This window comes from Lipotes vexillifer, unplaced genomic scaffold (assembly GCF_000442215.2).
Source record: "Lipotes vexillifer unplaced genomic scaffold, Lipotes_vexillifer_v1.1 scaffold1480, whole genome shotgun sequence".
NCBI lineage: Eukaryota > Metazoa > Chordata > Mammalia > Artiodactyla > Lipotidae > Lipotes > Lipotes vexillifer.
Genome location: NW_006769709.1, coordinates 93,893 through 112,973, shown reverse-complemented (window position 1 = coordinate 112,973; position 19,081 = coordinate 93,893). Strand labels below are relative to the sequence as shown.

Genomic DNA, 19,081 nt, shown 5'->3' with positions numbered 1-19,081 from the left:
AAAAATTAAAGACAAAGAAAAATTATTGAAAGCAACAAGGGAAAAACAAATAACATACAAGGGAACTCCCATAAGGTTAACAGATGATTTCTCAGCAGAAACTCTACAAAGCAGAAGAGAGTGGCATGATATATTTAAAGTGATGAAAGGGAAGAACCTACCACCAAGATTACTCTACCTGGCTAGGATCACATTCAGATACGATGGAGAAATCAAAAGCTTTACAGATCTCGGGGAAGATGGCGAAAGAGTAAGACATGGAGATCACCTTCCCCCCCACAGATACATCAAAATTACACCTACACGTGGAACAACTCCTACAGAACACCCACTGAACGCTAGCAGAAGACCTCAGACCTCCCAAAAGGCAAGAAACTCCCCACGTACATGGGTAGGGCAAAAGAAAAAAGAATAAACAGAGACAGAAGAATAGGGACGGGACCTGCACCAGTGGGAGGGAGCTGTGAAGGAGGAAAGGTTTCCACGTGCTAAGAAGCCCCTTCTCGGGTGGAGACTGCGGGTGGTGGAGGGGGAAGAAGCTTCAGAGCCACGGAGGAGAGCGCAGCAACAGGGGTGCGGAGGGCAAAGCGGAGAGATTCCCGCACAGAGGATCGGTGCAGAGCGGCACTCACCAGCCCGGGAGGCTTGTCTGCTCACCCGCTGGGGCGGGTGAGGCTGGGAACTGAGACTCCGGCTTCCGAAGTAGGATCCCAGGGAGAGGACTGGCAGCGTGAACACAGCCTGCAGGGGTTTAGTGCACCACCGACTAGCCTAGCCGGGAGGGAGTCCGGGGAAAAGTCTGGACCTGCTGAAGAGGCAAGAGACTTTTTCTTCCCTCTTTGGTTCCTGGTGCGCGAGGAGAGGGATTAAGATTAAGAGCACTGCTTAAAGGAGCTCCAGAGACGGGCGCGAGCCACGGCTAACAGCGCGGACCCCAGAGATGGGCATGAGATGCTAAGGCCGCTGCTGCCACCACCAAGAAGTGACCTGTGTGCGAGCACAGGACACTATCCACACTGCCCCATCCGGGAGCCTGTGCAGCCTGCCATTGCCAGGGTCCCGGGAAGCAGGGACAACTTCCCTGGGAGAATGCATGGCGTGTCTTAGGCTGGTGCAACGTCCTGCCGGCCTCTGCCGCCGCAGGCTCACCCCGTATCCATACCTCTCCCTCCCCGCGGCCTGAGTGAGCCAGAGCCCCTGAGTCAGCTGCTCCTTTAACCCTGTCCTGTATGAGGGAAGAACAGACGCCCTCCGCGACCTACACGCAGAGGTGGGGCCAAATCTAAAGCTGAGCCCCCCGGGAGCTGTGCAAACAAACAAGAGAAAGGGAAATTTCCCCAGGAAATTTCTCCCAGCAGCCTCAGGAGCAGCGGATTAAATCTCCACAATCAACTTGATGTACCCTGCATCTGTGAAATACCTGAATAGACAACGAATCATCCCAAATTGAGGAGGTGGACTTTGAGACCAAGATTTACTATTTTTTCCCCTTTTCCTCTTTTTGTGACTGTGTATGCTTCTGTGTGAGACTTTGTGTGTATAGCTTTGCTCTCACCATTTGTCCTAGGATTCTGTCCGTCCGTTTATTTTTTATTTACTTTTTACTTAAAAAATTTTTTCTTAATAATTATTTTTATTTTAATAACTTTATTTTATTTTATCTTCATTTTATCTTCTTTCTTTTTCTTTCTTTCTTTCTGTCTTTCTTTCTATCTGTCCTTCCTTTCCTCCTCCCTCCCTCCTTTCTTTCCTTCTTTCTTTCTTTTTCTTTCATTTTTCCTTTCTTTCATTCTTTCTACTTTTTCTCCCTCTTATTCTGAGCTGTATGGATTAAAGGCTCTTGGTGCTACAGCCAGGAGTCAGTGCTGTGCCTCTAAGGTGGGAGAGCCAACTTCAGGACATTGGTCCACAAGAGACCTTCCAGCTCCACGTAACATCAAACGGCGAATATCTCCCAGAGATCTCCATCTCAACACCAATGCCCAGCTTCACTTAACAACCAGCAAGCTACAGTGCTGGACACCCTATGCCAAACAACTAGCAAGACAGGAACACAACCCCACCCATTAGCAGAGAGGCTGCCTAAAATCATAATAAGGCCACAGACACCCCAAAACACACCACCAGACGTGGACCTGCCCACCAGAAAGACAAGATCCAGCCTCATCCACCAGAACACAGGCACTAGTCCCCTCCACCAGGAAGCCTACACAACCCACTGAACCAACTTTAGCCACTGGGGACAGACACCAAAAACAACGGGAACTACAAACCTGCAGCCTGCAAAAAGGAGACCCCAAACACAGTAAGGTAAGCAAAATGAGAAGACAAAAACACACAGCAGATGAAGGAGCAAGATAAAAACCCAGCAGATCTAACAAATGAAAAGGAAATAGGCAGTCTACCTGAAAAAGAATTCAGAATAATGATAGTAAAGATGATCCAAAATCTTGGAAATAGAATAAAGAAAATGCAAGAAACATTTAACAAGGAACTAGAAGAACTAAAGAGGAAACAAGCAATGATGAACAACACAATAAATGAAATTAAAAATACTCTAGATGGGATCAAGAGCAGAATAACTGAGGCAGACAAATGGATAAGTGACCTGGAAGATAAAATAGTGGAAATAACTAATGCAGAGCAAAATAAAGAAAAAAGAATGAAAAGAGCTGAGGACAGTCTCAGAGACCTCTGGGACAACATTAAACGCACCAACATTTGAATTATAGGGGTCCCAGAAGAAGAACAGAAAAAGAAAGGGACTGAGAAAATATTTGAAGAGATTATAGTTGAAAACTTCCCTAATATGGGAAAGGAAATAGTTAATCAAGTCCAGGAAGCACAGAGAGTCCCATACAGGATAAATCCAAGGAGAAATACGCCAAGACACATATTAATCAAACTGTCAAAAATTAAATACAAAGAAAACATATTAAAAGCAGCAAGGGAAAAACAACAAATAACACACAAGGGAATCCCCATAAGGTTAACAGCTGATCTTTCAGCAGAAACTCTGCAAGCCAGAAGGGAGTGGCAGGACATACTGAAAGTGATGAAGGAGAAAAACCTGCAACCAAGATTACTCTACCCAGCAAGGATCTCATTCAGATTTGATGGAGAAATTAAAACCTTTACAGACAAGCAAAAGCTGAGAGAGTACAGCACCACCAAACCAGCTTTACAACAACTGCTAAAGGAACTTCTCTAGGCAAGAAACACAAGAGAAGGAAAAGACCTACAATAACAAACACAAAACAATTAAGAAAATGGGAATCGGAACATACATATTGATAATTACCTTAAATGTAAATGGACTAAATGCTCCCACTAAAAGACACAGACTGGCTGAATGGATACAAAAACAAGACCCATATATATGCTGTCTACAAGAGACCCACTTCAGACCTAGGGACACATACAAACTGAAAGTGAGGGGATGGAAAAAGACATTCCATGCAAATGGAAACCAAAAGAAAGCTGGAGTAGCAATTCTCATATCAGAGAAAATATACTTTAAAATAAAGACTATTACAAGAGACAAAGAATGACACTATATAATGATCAAGGGATCAATCCAAGAAGAAGATATAACAATTGTAAATATTTATGCACCCAACATAGGAGCACCTCAATACATAAGGCAAATACTAACAGCCATAAAAGGGGAAATCGACAGTAACACATTAGTAGTAGGGGACTTAACACCCCACTTTCACCAATGGACAGATCATCCAAAATGAAAATAAATAAGGAAACACAAGCTTTAAATGATACATTAAACAAGAGGGACTTAATTGATATTTATAGGACATTCTATCGAAAAACAAGAGAATACACATTTTTCTCAAGTGTTCATGGAACATTCTCCAGGATAGATCATATCTTGGGTCACAAATTAAGCCTTGGTAAATTTGAGAAAATTGAAATTGTATCAAGTATCTTTTCCGACCACAATGCTATGAGACTAGACATCAATTACAGGAAAAGATCTGTAAAAAATGCAAATACATGGAGGCTAAACAATACACTACTTAATAACAAAGTGATCACTGAAGAAATCAAAGAGGAAATTAAAAAATACCTAGAAACAAACGACAATGGAGACACTATGACCCAAAACCTATGGGATGCAGCAAAAGCAGTTCTAAGAGGGAAGTTTATAGCAATACAATCCTACCTTAAGAAACAGGAAACATCTCGAATAAACAACCTAACCTTGCACCTAAAGCAATTAGAGTAAGAAGAACAAAAGCACCCCAAAGTTAGCAGAAGGAAAGAAATCATAAAAATCAGATCAGAAATAAATGAAAACGAAATGAAAGAAACAGTAGCAAAGATCAATAAAACTAAATGCTGGTTCTTTGAGAAGATAAACAAAATTGATAAAACATTAGCCAGACTCATCAAGAAGAAAAGGGAGAAGACTTAAATCAATAAAATTAGAAATGAAAAAGGAGGAGTAACAACTGACACTGCAGAAATACAAAGGATCATGAGAGATTACTACAAGCAACTCTATGCCAATAAAATGGACAATCTGGAAGAAATGGATAAATTCTTAGAAAGGCACAACCTGCCAAGACTGAATCAGGAAGAAATAGAAAATATAAACAGACCAATCACAAGCACTGAAATTGAAACTGTGATTAAAAATCTTCCAACAAACAAAAGCCCAAGACCAGATGGCTTCACAGGTGAATTCTATCAAAGATTTAGAGAAGAGCTAACACCTATCCTCAAACTCTTCCAAAATATAGCAGAGGGAGGAACACTCCCTAACTCATTGTATGAGGCCACCATCACCCTGATACCAAAACCAAAGATACTACAAAAATAGAAAATTACAGGCCAATATCACTGATGAACATAGATGCAAAAATCCTCAACAAAATACTAGCAAGCAGAATCCAACAACACATTAAAAGGATCATACACCATGATCAAGTGGGATTTATCCCAGGGATAAAAGGATTCTTCAATATATGCAAATCAAAAAATGTGATACACCATATTAACAATTGAAGAAGAAAAAGCATATGATTATCTCAATAGATGCAGAAAAAGCTTTTGAGAAAATTCAACACTCATTTATGATAAAAACTCTCCAGAAAGTGGGCATAGAGGGAACCTACCTCAACATAATAAAGGCCATATACAACAAACACACAGCAAACATCATTCTCAATGGTGAAAAACTGAAAGCATTTCCTCTGAGATCAGGGACAAGGATGTCCACTCTCACCACTATTACTCAACATAGTTTTGGAAGTCCTAGCCATGGCAATCAGAGAAGAAAAAGAAATAAAAGGAATATAAATTGGAAAAGAAGAAGTAAAACTGTCACTACTTGCAGATGACATGATACTATACATAGATAATCCTAAAGATGCCACCAGAAAACTACTAGAGCTCATCAATGAATTTGGTAAAGTTTCAGGATACAAAATTAATGCACAGAAATCTCTTGCATTCCTATACACTAATGATGAAAAATCTGAAAGAGAAATTAAGGAAACACTCCCATTTACCACTGCAACAAAAAGAATAAAATACCTAGGAATAAACCTACTTAAGGAGACAAAAGACCTGTATGCAGAAAACTATAAGACACTGATGAAAGAAATTAAAGATGATACAAATAGATGGAGAGATATACCATGTTCTTGCATTGGAAGAATCAATACTGTGAAAATGACTATACTACCTAAAGCAATCTACAGATTCAATGCAATCCCTATCAAATCACCAATTGCATTTTTTACAGAACTAGAACAAAAAATCTTAAAATATGTATGGAGACACAGAAGACCCCTCATAGCCAAAGCTATGAGGGAAAAAAACAGAGCTGGAGGAATCAGACTCCCTGATTTCAGAGTGTACTGCAAAGCTACAGTAATCTAGACAGTATGGTACTGGCACAAAAACAGAAATATAGATCAATGAAACAGGATAGAAAGCCCAGAAATAAACCCACACACCTATGGTCAACTAATCTATGACAAAGAAGGCAAGGATATACAATGGAGAAAAGACAGTCTCTTCAATAAGTGGTGCTGGGAAAACTGGACAGCTACATGTAAAAGAATGAAATTAGAACACTCCCTAACACCATACTTCATAAACAAAAATAAACTCAAAATGGATTAGAGACCTAAAGATAAGAATGAACACTATAAAACTCTTAGAAGAAAACATAGGAAGAACACTCTTTGACATAAATCACAGCAAGATCTTTTTAGATCCACCTCCTAGAGTAATGGAAATAAAAACAAAAATGAACAAATGGGACCTAATGAAACTTCAATGCTTTTGCACAGCAAAGGAAACCATAAACAAGACGAAAAGACAGCCCTCAGAATGGGAGAAAATATTTTCAAATGAATCAACTGACAAAAGATTAATCTCCAAAATATATAAACAGCTCATGCAGCTCAATAGTAAAATAACAAACAACCCAATCCAAAAACGGGCAGAAGACCTAAATAGACATCTCTCCAAAGAAGTCATACAGATGGCCAAGATGCACATGAAAATCTGCTCAACATCACTAATTATTACAGAAATGCAAATCAAAACTACCATAAGGTATCACCTCACACCAGTTAGAATGGGCAGCATCAGAATATCTACAAACAACCAATGCTGGAGAGGGTGTGGAGAAAAGGGAACCCTCTTGCACTGTTGGTGGGAATGTAAATTGATACAGCCACTATGGAGAACAGTATGGAGGTTCCTTAGAAAACTACAAATAGAATTACCATATGACCCAGCAATCCCACTACCGGGCATATACCCTGAGAAAACCATAACTCAAAAAAACACACGAACCCCAATGTTCATTGCTGCACTCTTTACAATAGCCAGGTCATGGAAGCAACCTAAATGCCCATCGACAGACGAATGGATAAAGAAAATGTGGTACATATATACAATGGAATATTGTTCAGCCATAAAAAGGAATGAAATTGGGTCATTTGTAGAGACGTGGATGAATCTAGAGACTATCGTACAGAGTGAAGTAAGTCAGAAAGAGAAAAACAAATATCATATATTTACGCATATATGTGGAACCTAGAAAAATGGTACAGATGAACCAGTTTGCAGGGCAGAAATTGAGACACAGATGTAGAGAACAAACTTATGGACACCAAGCGGGGATAGTGGCAGGGGGTGGTGGTGGTGGTGTGATAAATTTGGAGATTGGGTTTGACATGTATACACTGCTGTGTGTAAAACTGATGACTAATAAGAACCTGCTGTATAAAAAATAAATAAAATTCAAAAAAAAGGTGTAGAAATAAATAAGATTTTTTCCCCCTACTTTGTTTCTAATTTCTGCCTGAGTCCCTAGGCTGAGTGGGGAAGAATAGGAAAGACAAACTGTCACTAAGAGCTCACCTCACTGTCTAATGCTTGAAGTCTAAGTTTAAAAGAATGATGTACCCTCTTGTCATTTTGTAACAATCCCCTATCTAAAAGTACTAAAGGGCAGTTCTTACATTTAGAGTGCCTCAGAATCAGCTGTGGAGATTACAGAAACTCCTTCCTGGGCTCCAATCCCCAGAGGTTTCATTGGTGTGAGGCCCTAGAGTCTGCATTTTTCACGTAAACACAAACCACATGTTTCTGATGCGGGTGGGCTGCAGATCCCAGTTGAAAACCTATTGTTCTATAAGACTGATTCAAACTTATAAATAAGCTTGTTTTCCTTTCAGAATCTTTAATTGAAAAGTGTATAAGTCATACCACAAATTGACATAAAGATCTCAAAGCATTCTTTGGGAAAAGTCCTTAGTTATGTTCTTTTGCCTGCCAGAATTAAAATCAAGCACTCACTGCACAATTATTTCCTAGTAATGGTTGAAAAATTAAGCAACAACATGAACAAAAAACTCAACCATTGTCACCACCACCACCATCAATCACAAAAAGATCCATCAAAAGACTCAGGCCTGAGGTAGACACATGCCCTCCTTTCGTAGTAGATGTAGTGACCTCGACTTCTGCTTTTACACTTGGTTATTTAAGTATTTTCCATGAGTGCCTTTAGCTGTCACTACAGAGGAACTCACTGGCAGAGTTAGCAGAATGGATGAAAAGTCAGCCAATCTATGAAGTATTACTTAAAGTAGTAAAATTTGAGGCCCTCTTGCCCTGTGGTTATTTAAGCATCCCAGCAATTCTTCCTTCATCCCTGTGCTGCCAGGGCTGGAAGGCATTGATGGTGTAATCAGTAGTCAATGGAGAACTCAAATATTACTTCTAAGAACTTCATTTTATGGATGTAACATGTATGAAAACAACAGCATATGAATCCAGTAAATCTCAGACCTTGTCAGGATCAATTACTTTCACGAAAAATTCCTAAAAGGCATTCTTGTGTTTCACCTTTGAAAAGTAGTTCTTCACCCTAATAAAAAAAAAGTTGCAAAAAATGTATCTTTGGAATGGAGGATTCTACAATATTTAACTTTCCATAAATTATATTGTTTCCCTCTACATGTTAGAACCCGTTCTTAAAAGCAAATGTGTCTCCACCAATGTCTTCAATTTGCTGTAATTGCAATGAGAACCATCTTAGGTACACCTGTGCAGGAAACAGGGTGAGAGTTCTTTAGGGAAAAAAATGGAAAGGAAAAAAACATACTTAATGTAATGCTTCAAACATGTACCAATATCTCTTGACTTGTCAGCCAAAGACAGACAGACAACCTGCAAATTTATACAGGGTTCATATGTCCCCCATCTTATTATTGCTAAGGTGAATGTGCTAGACACTTATTGAATTGGTGTTCTATGTCTGCTGTAATAAGTGACCATGAGTTTAGTGGCTTAAACGAGCACACATTTACTATATTACAGTTCTGTAGGTTAGGAGTCCAACAAAGGTCTCACTGGACTAAAATCAAGGGGTCAATAGGGCTGCCTTACCTTCTGGAGGCTCTAGGGGATAATTTGTTTCCTTGTCTTTTCTGAAAAGGTTTTAGAGGTCACCCACATTCCTTGGCTTGTGCCCTCTTTATCCATCTTCACAACCAGCAACAGCAGGTAGAGTCCTTCTCACTTTGCATCATCCTGACCTTCTTTTCTGCTTCCCAATTTTTAGGTCCTGTGTAATTACAGGGGGCCCATCTGAATAGTCCAGGATAATCGCCTCATCTCGAGGTCTTTATCCTAATCACAGCTGCAAAGTTTCCTTTTCTATGTGATGTAATATATTCACAGGTTTGGGGAATTACAACAGGGACAACATAGAGGGGCATTATTCTGCTGCTGAGAACACTACTAACTAAGTTGCCAACTAATATTGGAATAAAGAAAAAAAAAACTTGTCTACTTTCAACAAAGTTTAGTAAAATTAAGACAGTATATGAAAGTGCAATGTAGAACAGCAAAGCAAGACAAAGTCAAATCAGAACCCTAGAAATGCTCCATTGATGACCATACTATTGCACAAGAACTAGTCAGTTTAGGGCTTCCCTGGTGGCATAGTGGTTGAGAGTCCGCCTGCCGAGTCAGGGGACACTGATTCGTGCCCCGGTCTGGGAAGATCCCACATGCCGCAGAGCGGCTAGGCCCGTGAGCCGTGGCCGCTGAGCCTGTGCGCTCTGCAACAGGAAAGGCCTCTCACAACAGTGACTGGCCCGCGTACCACAAAAACAAACAAACAAAAAAGAACTAGTCAGTTTAGATTAGGTCTCTTTTCCCAGATGTTGCTTCCCCACCCTCCCCCCACCCCCAGGTCGACTTTGATGGTGGAAATCTCATCCAAGACTAAGAGCCTGTGGTAGAGGAAGTGAAGGTGGTGGTGGAGTCGGTGCACCTGGGATCCCACTAACTTCTGACTATGAACTTTCAACTGGTCTCCGTGGAATAAATGGGTTTTCTCAGACCCACCCTTGCATGAATACCAGGCGGACAGGAGGGGATGCCATGCCCCTTTCCTTGGAACTTGGCCTTGTAAAGAAGCAGGCATCAAAAGGTTAACCTGTCTGGGGCCTCCTGAACCAGACGTTCCGGTCCCAGTAGAGAGCTTCCTGACTTTTGGTCACACATCCCCAGGGTCGGCCTAAGGCCTGTGCTGCCTGGGTTGGCTGTGGAGGATGAGCTCCTCAGGCAGAGCCATCTTGCTCTGTCTCCACCAAACCAGGTTCTGACCAGAGAGCAATGTGTTCTTGTTTCTCAGGCTGGTGGAAGATACTCTCTCGTCGTCCTCTCAGACTGGGGCAGTCCCTCCCCATGTTGGCCTGCTCTGGAGGGGGAAGGGATGGGAGGATGGGAGCAAGAGGGGCAGGGACAAGGAGGAGGAGTGGAAACAAAAACGCCTGGGGAGAAGGTAGGGGAGGATGGCGAGGAAGGGGAAGGCGGAAGCTTAGGAAGAATAAGGAGGACGATGACCAGAGCATGAATGCCATGGAGGTTCTAGCCTCTGATCCCAGAATGGCAGCTGCCCTCTCTTGAACTTCCCCTGACCTCATGCTGGACACACACACACACACCAGCCTCCTCTCTCATCCTCCAGACTCCTTTATTCCCACAAGAGCAGCCTCCCATGCATTAATTCTGGGGATCTTTCCTTTCTCCCTAGGTTTCCCCAGAGCTAGGCACAGATTCCTCACCAGCAGCCAAACCCTGGTCTGTGGTTCTGGAGAGTCTAAAGCACGGAAATCTCTCATGAGAAAAGGAAATGCAGGCCACATGGGGTCATGGGGTCACTCTGCAGAATCTCAATCCAGCTGTCCAAGTCACACTAGGTTGATATTTGGGAAGATGTCAAACTTGATTTAAAAAAAAAAAAATCTAAGAAGATCCTTGGTGCAGGTCATTGTTACGTGGAGTAAATTGCACTATGAAATCCTAAACCAGGTGATAAATCTTCATTCTAAAGTCACCGATCAGCCCTAACAAGGGCAAAACAGGTTGCAAGTACTAATTACAGGGAATGAACAAAACTGGGGCAGATCCCACAAAGGCCAGGTAGGAGAAGCTGCTTGGGCCAATGGCTAAGTAATCTCCTGTATTAGTCAGCTTGGTCTGCCATAAAAAATTACCATAGACTGGGTGGCTTAACCATATATCTGTTTTCACACATTCTGGAGGCTGGAAGTCCAAAATCAAGATTGATGTTCTCACCAATTCAGTTTCCGATGCGAGCTGTCTTCATGGCATGCAGATAGCAGATGCCTCACTGGGTCTTCACATAGCCTTTTCTCCTTGCTTGAGCTGGGGTAGGGTGGGAGCCCAAGCTCTCTGGTATCGCCTCTTGTAAGGACACTAATCCTATCAGATCAGGGTCCCAAGGCTATGACCTCATTTAATCTTAATTACTTCCTTAAAGGCCCCTTCTCCAACTACAGCCCCACAGGGATTAGGGTTCAAGATATGAATTTGGGGGGCGGGTGGTGGAACACATACATTCAGTTCCTAACATCCTCTCCAGCCTCCTCCTCCCATGAAGGCATTTGCAGCTCTCAGCTCTGGTGCCTGGGAACTTCCCAGGCACTGGGGCCTCAGATTCCTCTCCCCACAGACTTTCTCCTTCTCTGTCTCTGACTCAAATGCCTCAACACGGGGCACGGCTGTAGACTGGCTGACACTCAAAGGCAGTGGACTCAGTTGCTTTCACCTGGCTGACTTTCAGAAGAGAGGGGCCACCACTGACTGATATGTTTGCAGAAATGTGTTCACTGAGGAAACTGGCTGTGGTGGCAGAATAATGCTTCCCCAAAGATGTCCACATCCTGGTCCCTGGAATTTGTGAACATGTTACTTGACATGGCAAAAGAGACTTTGCAGATGTGATTAAATTAAGGACCTTGACATCAGGGGCGGGGGGTTATCCTGGTGGGTCCAATGGAATCACAAGCGTCCATATAAGTGAAAGAGGGAGGAAGGAGTGTTGGTGTCAGAATAATGTGTTGTGAGAACAACCTGATCAGCCGTGACTGGCTTTGAAGATGGAAGGGGGCTGTGAGAGTAGAATGTGAGCATCTTCTAGAGGCTGGAAAAGGCAAAGAAAGAGATCCTCCCTTAGAGCCTCCAGAAAGAACCTCAACTCCACTGTCACATTAATTTTAGCCCAGTGAGGTGTATCTTGGACTTCTGACCTCCAGAACCATAAGATAATAAATGCGTGTTTTTACAAGCCACTAACTGTGTGGTAATGTGTTACAGTAGCAACAGGAAACTCCTACATTGGACATTGGTGGATAGAACCAGTTTTGGTGGCTATTTCTTACCATGGCTTTAGATCAATTACCCCCAGAAATATGAACTTTCAAACTTTTCAATTCTCAGTGGAGATAATGTAAATAATACTGGATGATGTACTCACCATCCCTGTATAAGAGGTTGAAACCCTCACCCTGTGCTCAGGGATAAATATCTAGTATTCTCCGAGGTTGGGTCATGCACACGTGTATATTTGAGGCAGGGTTGTAGTGACTTGGGCCCTGGATTTATAATGTTATCCACAGGGCTGGCTGCTGGGTGTTGGGTACAGGGGGGGGTCTTTTGCCATATCTAAGCCATCTAGTATCTGAGCCCCCTTTGTATGAGGAACTTGCCACATTCTGCAACGTTTAAGGATCACATACTTGCTTTCTTAGTTTTCCTAGGGGCTAAGATGTGGGTCTATTACCAAGAGCTGGCCAATCCCCATCAGCAACAACTACTCCAGCATTTGACAGGAGTTGAGAGACACAAGGAGTAGCCCCCCGGGGAAATTTTTTCTGTCCCCTGCAACAGAAGAATCTCCCTACCTCGAGATCCTTAGTTTAACACCGACCAGGTGCAGCAGAAGTCATGGAACCATTGGCAGTGTCTAGTGTCCAGGGCCAGTAGTGTCACCTGTGCAAAGCTACAAGGTCTGTCACTCAGCAGGGGGCACTAGTGTCCTTCCCATTTGGTCTGTGTGCTCCCTTCCATTGGCCTTCTTTATTCCTCCCTGTTTGTATAGCCTGGTTCTCCAGTTTGCTGGAGATTCTCTGAGCTATTACTATCCCTGGAATAAAGCATATTTCAGATGAAATGAGCCAGAATTTATTTCTGATGGCTGCAGAGAGAGAAAGGAGGGGAAAGGGGGAAAGCAGGGGAGGAAAGGAAGCTTCTTCCTGGAAGTTAGCTGGGTGCTGAGTTCCTTTGCTGTCAGCTCCAAGATTCTCCAGAAGAGTCAACTTCCCCCTTAAGCCAAAGGCACCCTCAAGGATCAAGTTACACCATTCCTTGCTCTCTGGTCTGAAAACACAAGTTGGCTGCTTTCTGCAGTCTCCCCCCTCCCCGCCCTCAGGTCTAACCCAGTCTTACCCAGTAAGAGAAAACCAACCAACCAACCAATCTCTCTTCAAGCAAACAAGTCATCTTTCTATCCCTTATCTTGGTCATCAGCTTCTTTTTCAGAACCTTCATTTCTTGTATTCTGTATGGTGGGGAAAGGAAAAACATGGTCCCTGGGATACCACGAGATTGAAGTATAGAAGGACGTGCACAGAAAATACACCGGATAGCACTCTGAGATGAAACCCTGAATCTGTATGTCTATACACAAGATACGTACATATATACTTGTATCTATTGTTTTACAATTTCTTTACAACTTAAAAAATTTTTGGATCAGCATAACACACGATCCCAGAATTCCTTTCCCCGGCGTGTAACGCAGGACAAAAGGTAAGAATTCGAGGAGGCTGGCAAAATCCGCCGGTATCTCACACAAAGGGTAAGAGGCGTGTTACCTCGGCTTGGTGGGCTCCCGAAGTGGGCGGGCATGATGACGTCACTTCCCCCTTCAGCAGCCGGCCCGCCCATTGGTCATCTCGGCAGGGCGGGGACAGGGCGGGGGTTGGAGGAGAGGAGCCGCCTTAGAGGTCAGGAACGGGGCTTGGCTTATGTAAATCTTGCAGCGTAGGGGTACAATTCCCGGCGAACCACTTCCCGGGCTGTGGAAGTTTTCCAGAGAAGTTGCTTGGGTTTTATTAGCAGAGTCGTTTGGAGGGGCTGAGAGGCGTGGAAGAGGACGGGGTGCGGAGGCTGGGTGGGGAGCGTGTGTGTACAGTGTAGGAGTCAAAGGCTCTACGGGGGGGCGGGGAAAGCGGTTCATACTTACCTGGCAGGGGAGATACCATGATCATGAAGGTGGTTTTCCCAGGGTGAGGCTCACTCATTGCACTGCGGGTGTGCTGACGCTTGCGATTTCCCCAGATGAGGGAAATTCGACTGTATAATTTATGGTAGTGGGGGACTGCGTGCGCACTTTTCCTCTGCAAGTGGTGTTTAACTGTAGAAGTAACTTTTGCAGTTTACCAAGTAAATGTAACATGCGACTTAACTTTGTGCACGGTTCTGTGAAATTTGTATTTCGGGCTTCACAGGCACTTTAAATAGGTATTGTGTGGAAGGATAGGCGTTCTATTTCTTTTCTGTGGGGAGCCGCGTATGAACTTTCCATGCAACTGGTGTGGTGTTTTCATAAGCCTTTTTTTTTTTTTTTTTTGTTTTCGGTATGCGGGCCTTTCCCTGCCATGGTCTTTCCTACTGCGGGGCGCAGGCTCAGGTGTCATGGCTCACAGGCCCAGCCGCTCCCGGACATGTGGGAACCCCCAGACCCGAGCACGGTCCCGTGTCCCCTGTATGGGCAGGCGGACTCTCAACCACCGCGCCACCAGGGAAGCCTTAGAAGCCGTTTTTTAAAGATTATTTTAGTGCTTTACTTTACTACTTTAGCTGCTCTTTACTCCGTAGTAATTATTCAGGGTTTCCTTTTTTTTTTTTTTTTTTTTTTTTGTTTTCGGTATGCGGGCCTTTCCCTGCCATGGTCTTTCCTACTGCGGGGCGCAGGCTCAGGTGTCATGGCTCACAGGCCCAGCCGCTCCCGGACATGTGGGAACCCCCAGACCCGAGCACGGTCCCGTGTCCCCTGTATGGGCAGGCGGACTCTCAACCACCGCGCCACCAGGGAAGCCTTAGAAGCCGTTTTTTAAAGATTATTTTAGTGCTTTACTTTACTACTTTAGCTGCTCTTTACTCCGTAGTAATTATTCAGGGTTTCCGCAGCTTTTTTTTTTTTTTTAGAAGTTAGACTTTCACAATAGAAATCTACCAGGAAACGTGAAACACAGGTTTTCTGGCGAGTAGTATACGGGTTTTCCTGGCAGTGCAGTGGCTAAGGATCTCCCGCGCGGCGCGGAATACGGGTGCGAGCCTACCAGGAGTCCCCGTGCCGCAATTATTGTACTCTGCGCACTTGAAGGCCTTGCTCCGCAGCAAAACAAGCCACTGCGTCAGAAAGTACGGCGATGAGTAGTAACCACCGCCACCGCTTGCCGCAATAAGAAAAAAGCCCGCGCGCAGCAACGGCGACCCAACGCAGCCGCAGATAAGTGAAATTAATTTTTTTTTAAAGTAAGAGACTAAGAGTCTGATGAAAAATGGTAGTGAGTTATCCTGAGGGATGGGAAACAATGGGTCCAATTCATTGCTTGGAGAGTTTGCAAGCAATACGCACGAGGGCAAACTGAAATGGAGCCCAGTGGACCTTGTTGAGTTGAGAACACGGAGCAGACAGCAGGAAAACCGCAGGAGTTAGCCTTCAGCAGACAGACTCAGAGAGGGGAAAGATGCTAAAAGTAAATCAGAAATGCAAAGGAGATCTGTTCATCGTGCAGCACAGTACTGAGCAGTGCGGCCGTAGGAGGAAACTCCCTAAGGTCGGGAGAAATCTTTGACAAGATCAGAGACTCACACAGGTAGTGCTTTTTACAAGCAGGTAGACTAAAGGAAAAAAAAAAAAATCGTAATTCGTACGCGGTACCATCTTGCCTGAGTAGCGGAAGCTGGTTAGCCCCAGACGGAGCGCTGCTCGGAACCACTTCGCAAATCCTAAAAGCAATACCTTGAAACGATCAAGCTGTTTGCAAGTAACTTAACTGCATCCCTCAGCAAAGTTCAGCGTTTACAGGAACACACAACTGTCCAGCTTCCAACAAGACACCATTCACAATGCCTGGTCTATCAGAGATTTTGAGGTAGCCAAAGAGGCAGGAGGAATGATCCATAATGCAGAGACACATCGGTCATTTGCAAATGACCCAGAGCTGATACAGATGTTAGAATCACCAGAGGAAGACATTAAAACATTTATTCCGGGCTTCCCTGGTGGCGCAGTGCTTGAGAGTCCGCCTGCCGATGCAGGAGACGCGGGTTCGTGCCCCGTTTCGGGAAGATCCCACATGCCGCGGAGCGGCTGGGCCCATGAGCCATGGCCACTGAGCCTGCGCGTCCGGAGCCTGTGCTCCACAAATGGGAGAGGCCACAACAGTGAGAGGCCCGCATAACGCAAGAAAAAAAAAAAAAACAAAAACAAAACATTTATTCCACCTGTATTCCGTAACTTAAAACAGTTAAATGTACACAAGGAAAAACATTTTAAAAAAAGACCCACTCTAACTCTCTCTAAAGAGATGAAAACTACACTGTCTGAAAGGAAACGTACTACAAGGGATTAACAATGAGCAATTCGAAAACTCAGAAGAAAAAATTTTGAATAGGAATTGTCTTGACTTTGCAGATCACTTGGCGTAGAAAGCGACAGTCCCAAATGAAAGGGCTGAGCCGTCCTCAGATGGGGCGGTGAATACTCCCTGCAGGTGGTGCCATGGAGCTTGATTTCTGACGTCGCAGCTTGTGTAAGGGATGGCCACCCGTGTGCGTGTGCCTTCATCCTCTGGCAGTTGTCCTGGAACGTACAAGACACCTGACTTAGTGAGGGCAGCCCTCCAGGTGGTGCAAAGAGACCAGGGGGCACCAGGTAAAAACCGGGAGCAGGCGGAGATCAGCTGGGTGGAGATTCCGGGAGAGGGGCGCTGGGGAGGAACTGAAAGTGCAGACGCATAAAAGCGACAGCTGAGACCTCGCTTATCAGATTCCAAGAACCAGCTTCGTCCCTGGGTGGGCTCGAACCACCAACCTTCCGGTTAACAGCCGAACGCGCTAACCGATTGCGCCACAGAGACGAGCAGCTACAAAGCTTTCTTGTAACATCCTGGAATCAGAATGTATTCCCTGTTCCTCCCAACCCCAGCGGAAAAGAGATTCAAATGTCTATCTTATCCAACCTCGCCGGCGCTCTCAGAGACACTGAGTCTCGTGGACCGTGGACACCGAGCCCGAGTGAGCTGGGGGCTCCGACGAAACAACGCCGGGCCCACGACCATCCTCGCCTGTTCCTGGACGCCTCGAAAGCGGCCCTTCTACACGAGACGACTGCCGCCTCTCTCGGGCTCAAGTCCTCCATTTCCCACTCGTGATCGGCCTCACCCGTCGCGCTCACCGCAAGTCCCCCTCCAGGCCCGGGTGGTCGTACGGGGGAAGGACAGCAACCGGCTGTGTCCCCACCGTTCTGCCCCCTCTGGGCGCCTCCGGAGAAGGGCTCCACGAGGCACGAGCGGGAGTTTGTTCACCAGGCAGCCCCTCGCCCGGAGCAGGGCCTGGCATCCAGCAGGCGCCCAATAAATGCCTCGCGGAGGATGCATTCCGCCGCCGGGGCCCGGGGTGGTGGGTAGACCAAGAATTCTTATGCTACCTGTAAGGTTTTAGTCTTCGAGGAACCTAGATTTTTCAGATCAGCTGTTCTTCAAAACCTTTCTTCTAGCAGCTGATTTAGAACCAGATAAAAGTCCTAGAAAGGCCAGGAGGGCACCACCCCGACCTACTCTGAACTCCCCACCCAAGGCGGTGATGCGGCCTCAGCCTGCGGGCGCAGGTGTCAGGTCTGAGAGCCGTGAAGGAGGAAAGCTGCAAAGGAGAAAGACGGCTGGGCTAACGTGGATCCGACCACAGCTCCGTAGGTCCCTGGCGGAGCATAGCGGTCGTGGTGTGATTGGTGCGATGATGGGAGCCTGCCTGCTTGGGTCTGAATTCGAATCCTAACAGAAAACGGGCTTCCCGTGCCTGATCACCGCCGGCAACACCGTATGGTTCTACCTTTTGGACTTGGTGCCTTGCCCCCTACTGGCCACAGAGCAGGCGGGAGAGGTGGCGAGCCGCACACCTCACCGGAGGACTCCACGTTCTGAGGATGCCCAGACTCCGCCCGAGACCCCCACGGCCTGGAGTCAGCATTCCGTCCAGCTGCGCCCTCGCTGACGCTCCCGATGCCGCCCACTCTGAGGAGAGCGCCTGCGGCTCCAAGAACAACTTTCTCCTCCGTCTAACTGGGGGCATTTGGCTGGGTTCATTTTTACATTGTGTTTTCGAGGTCTAGAGGCGACATTTTAAAAATTAATTTTATAATTAAAAAAATGAATGTGGTTCCCAACTCAAATCAAACCAAACACGGCATATTCACTATAGTCCAGCCTTGACTGTAAGATCTGCATGTGTCTCAAAGGCCTGGGTGGAGATGGGTCAGGGATCCCTGCTCTCCTAAGACGCCGGAATCCGCAGCCCGGGCTCCCCTTTCTGGCTGAGCTTGGGATGAAAGGACAAGGTTTCCTGGAGTGAAGGTTCAAATCTTAGCCTAACAGCGGCTTTCCGTGTCCAACGGAGACTTAGGAGCGAGAAGTTCTGAATAAAATGGGAATAAACTGGCATAGGATCCATTAATATTCGGAATAATAAATAGGGCACCTGAATACAATACAGTACTTCCCATCCAGGCCTGGAACCCTCGACCCGAAAGCTAAGACGCAGTCACCCTGGCTGCTCAGCGACGTCACAGCCCCGCACCGCGACCCTTTACTCACAGGGACACGCGCGCAGTTAGTTACAAGACGTGCGGTGCGAAGCCCCCTCGCGGGGAAGGACTCAGTGGGCGCAGCCTCTGCCTTTTGCCCCCGAGACCCAGGGTGACCCGACGAGGGGGTGCCACCGGCTCGGTCGCTGGGCCCCTGGGCGGAGGGGCCGGGGCCTCCGATGGCCAGCGACGAGCAGAGTCGCCAGGGTCCAGCGGGGACGCCGCGGGCTCGTCCCCCCACCTGCCCTCCACGTCCGCGTGGACCGCGCGGACCGCGCCTCTCCGGGACGCGGGAGCGGGAAAGCACGTCCCATCTGAGGAGTAAAAAATCCTTCTAACTAAACAGAA

The 19,081-nt window shown here is 45.6% G+C and overlaps 1 non-coding gene across 1 annotated transcript; it reads right to left on the bottom strand.

The window, feature by feature from the left end:
• Positions 1-16,938: 16,938 nt before the first annotated feature.
• Positions 16,939-17,012, bottom strand: TRNAN-GUU (transfer RNA asparagine (anticodon GUU)). The gene has a single exon. It is a non-coding gene; the product is annotated as a tRNA-Asn (tRNA).
• Positions 17,013-19,081: the final 2,069 nt, after the last annotated feature.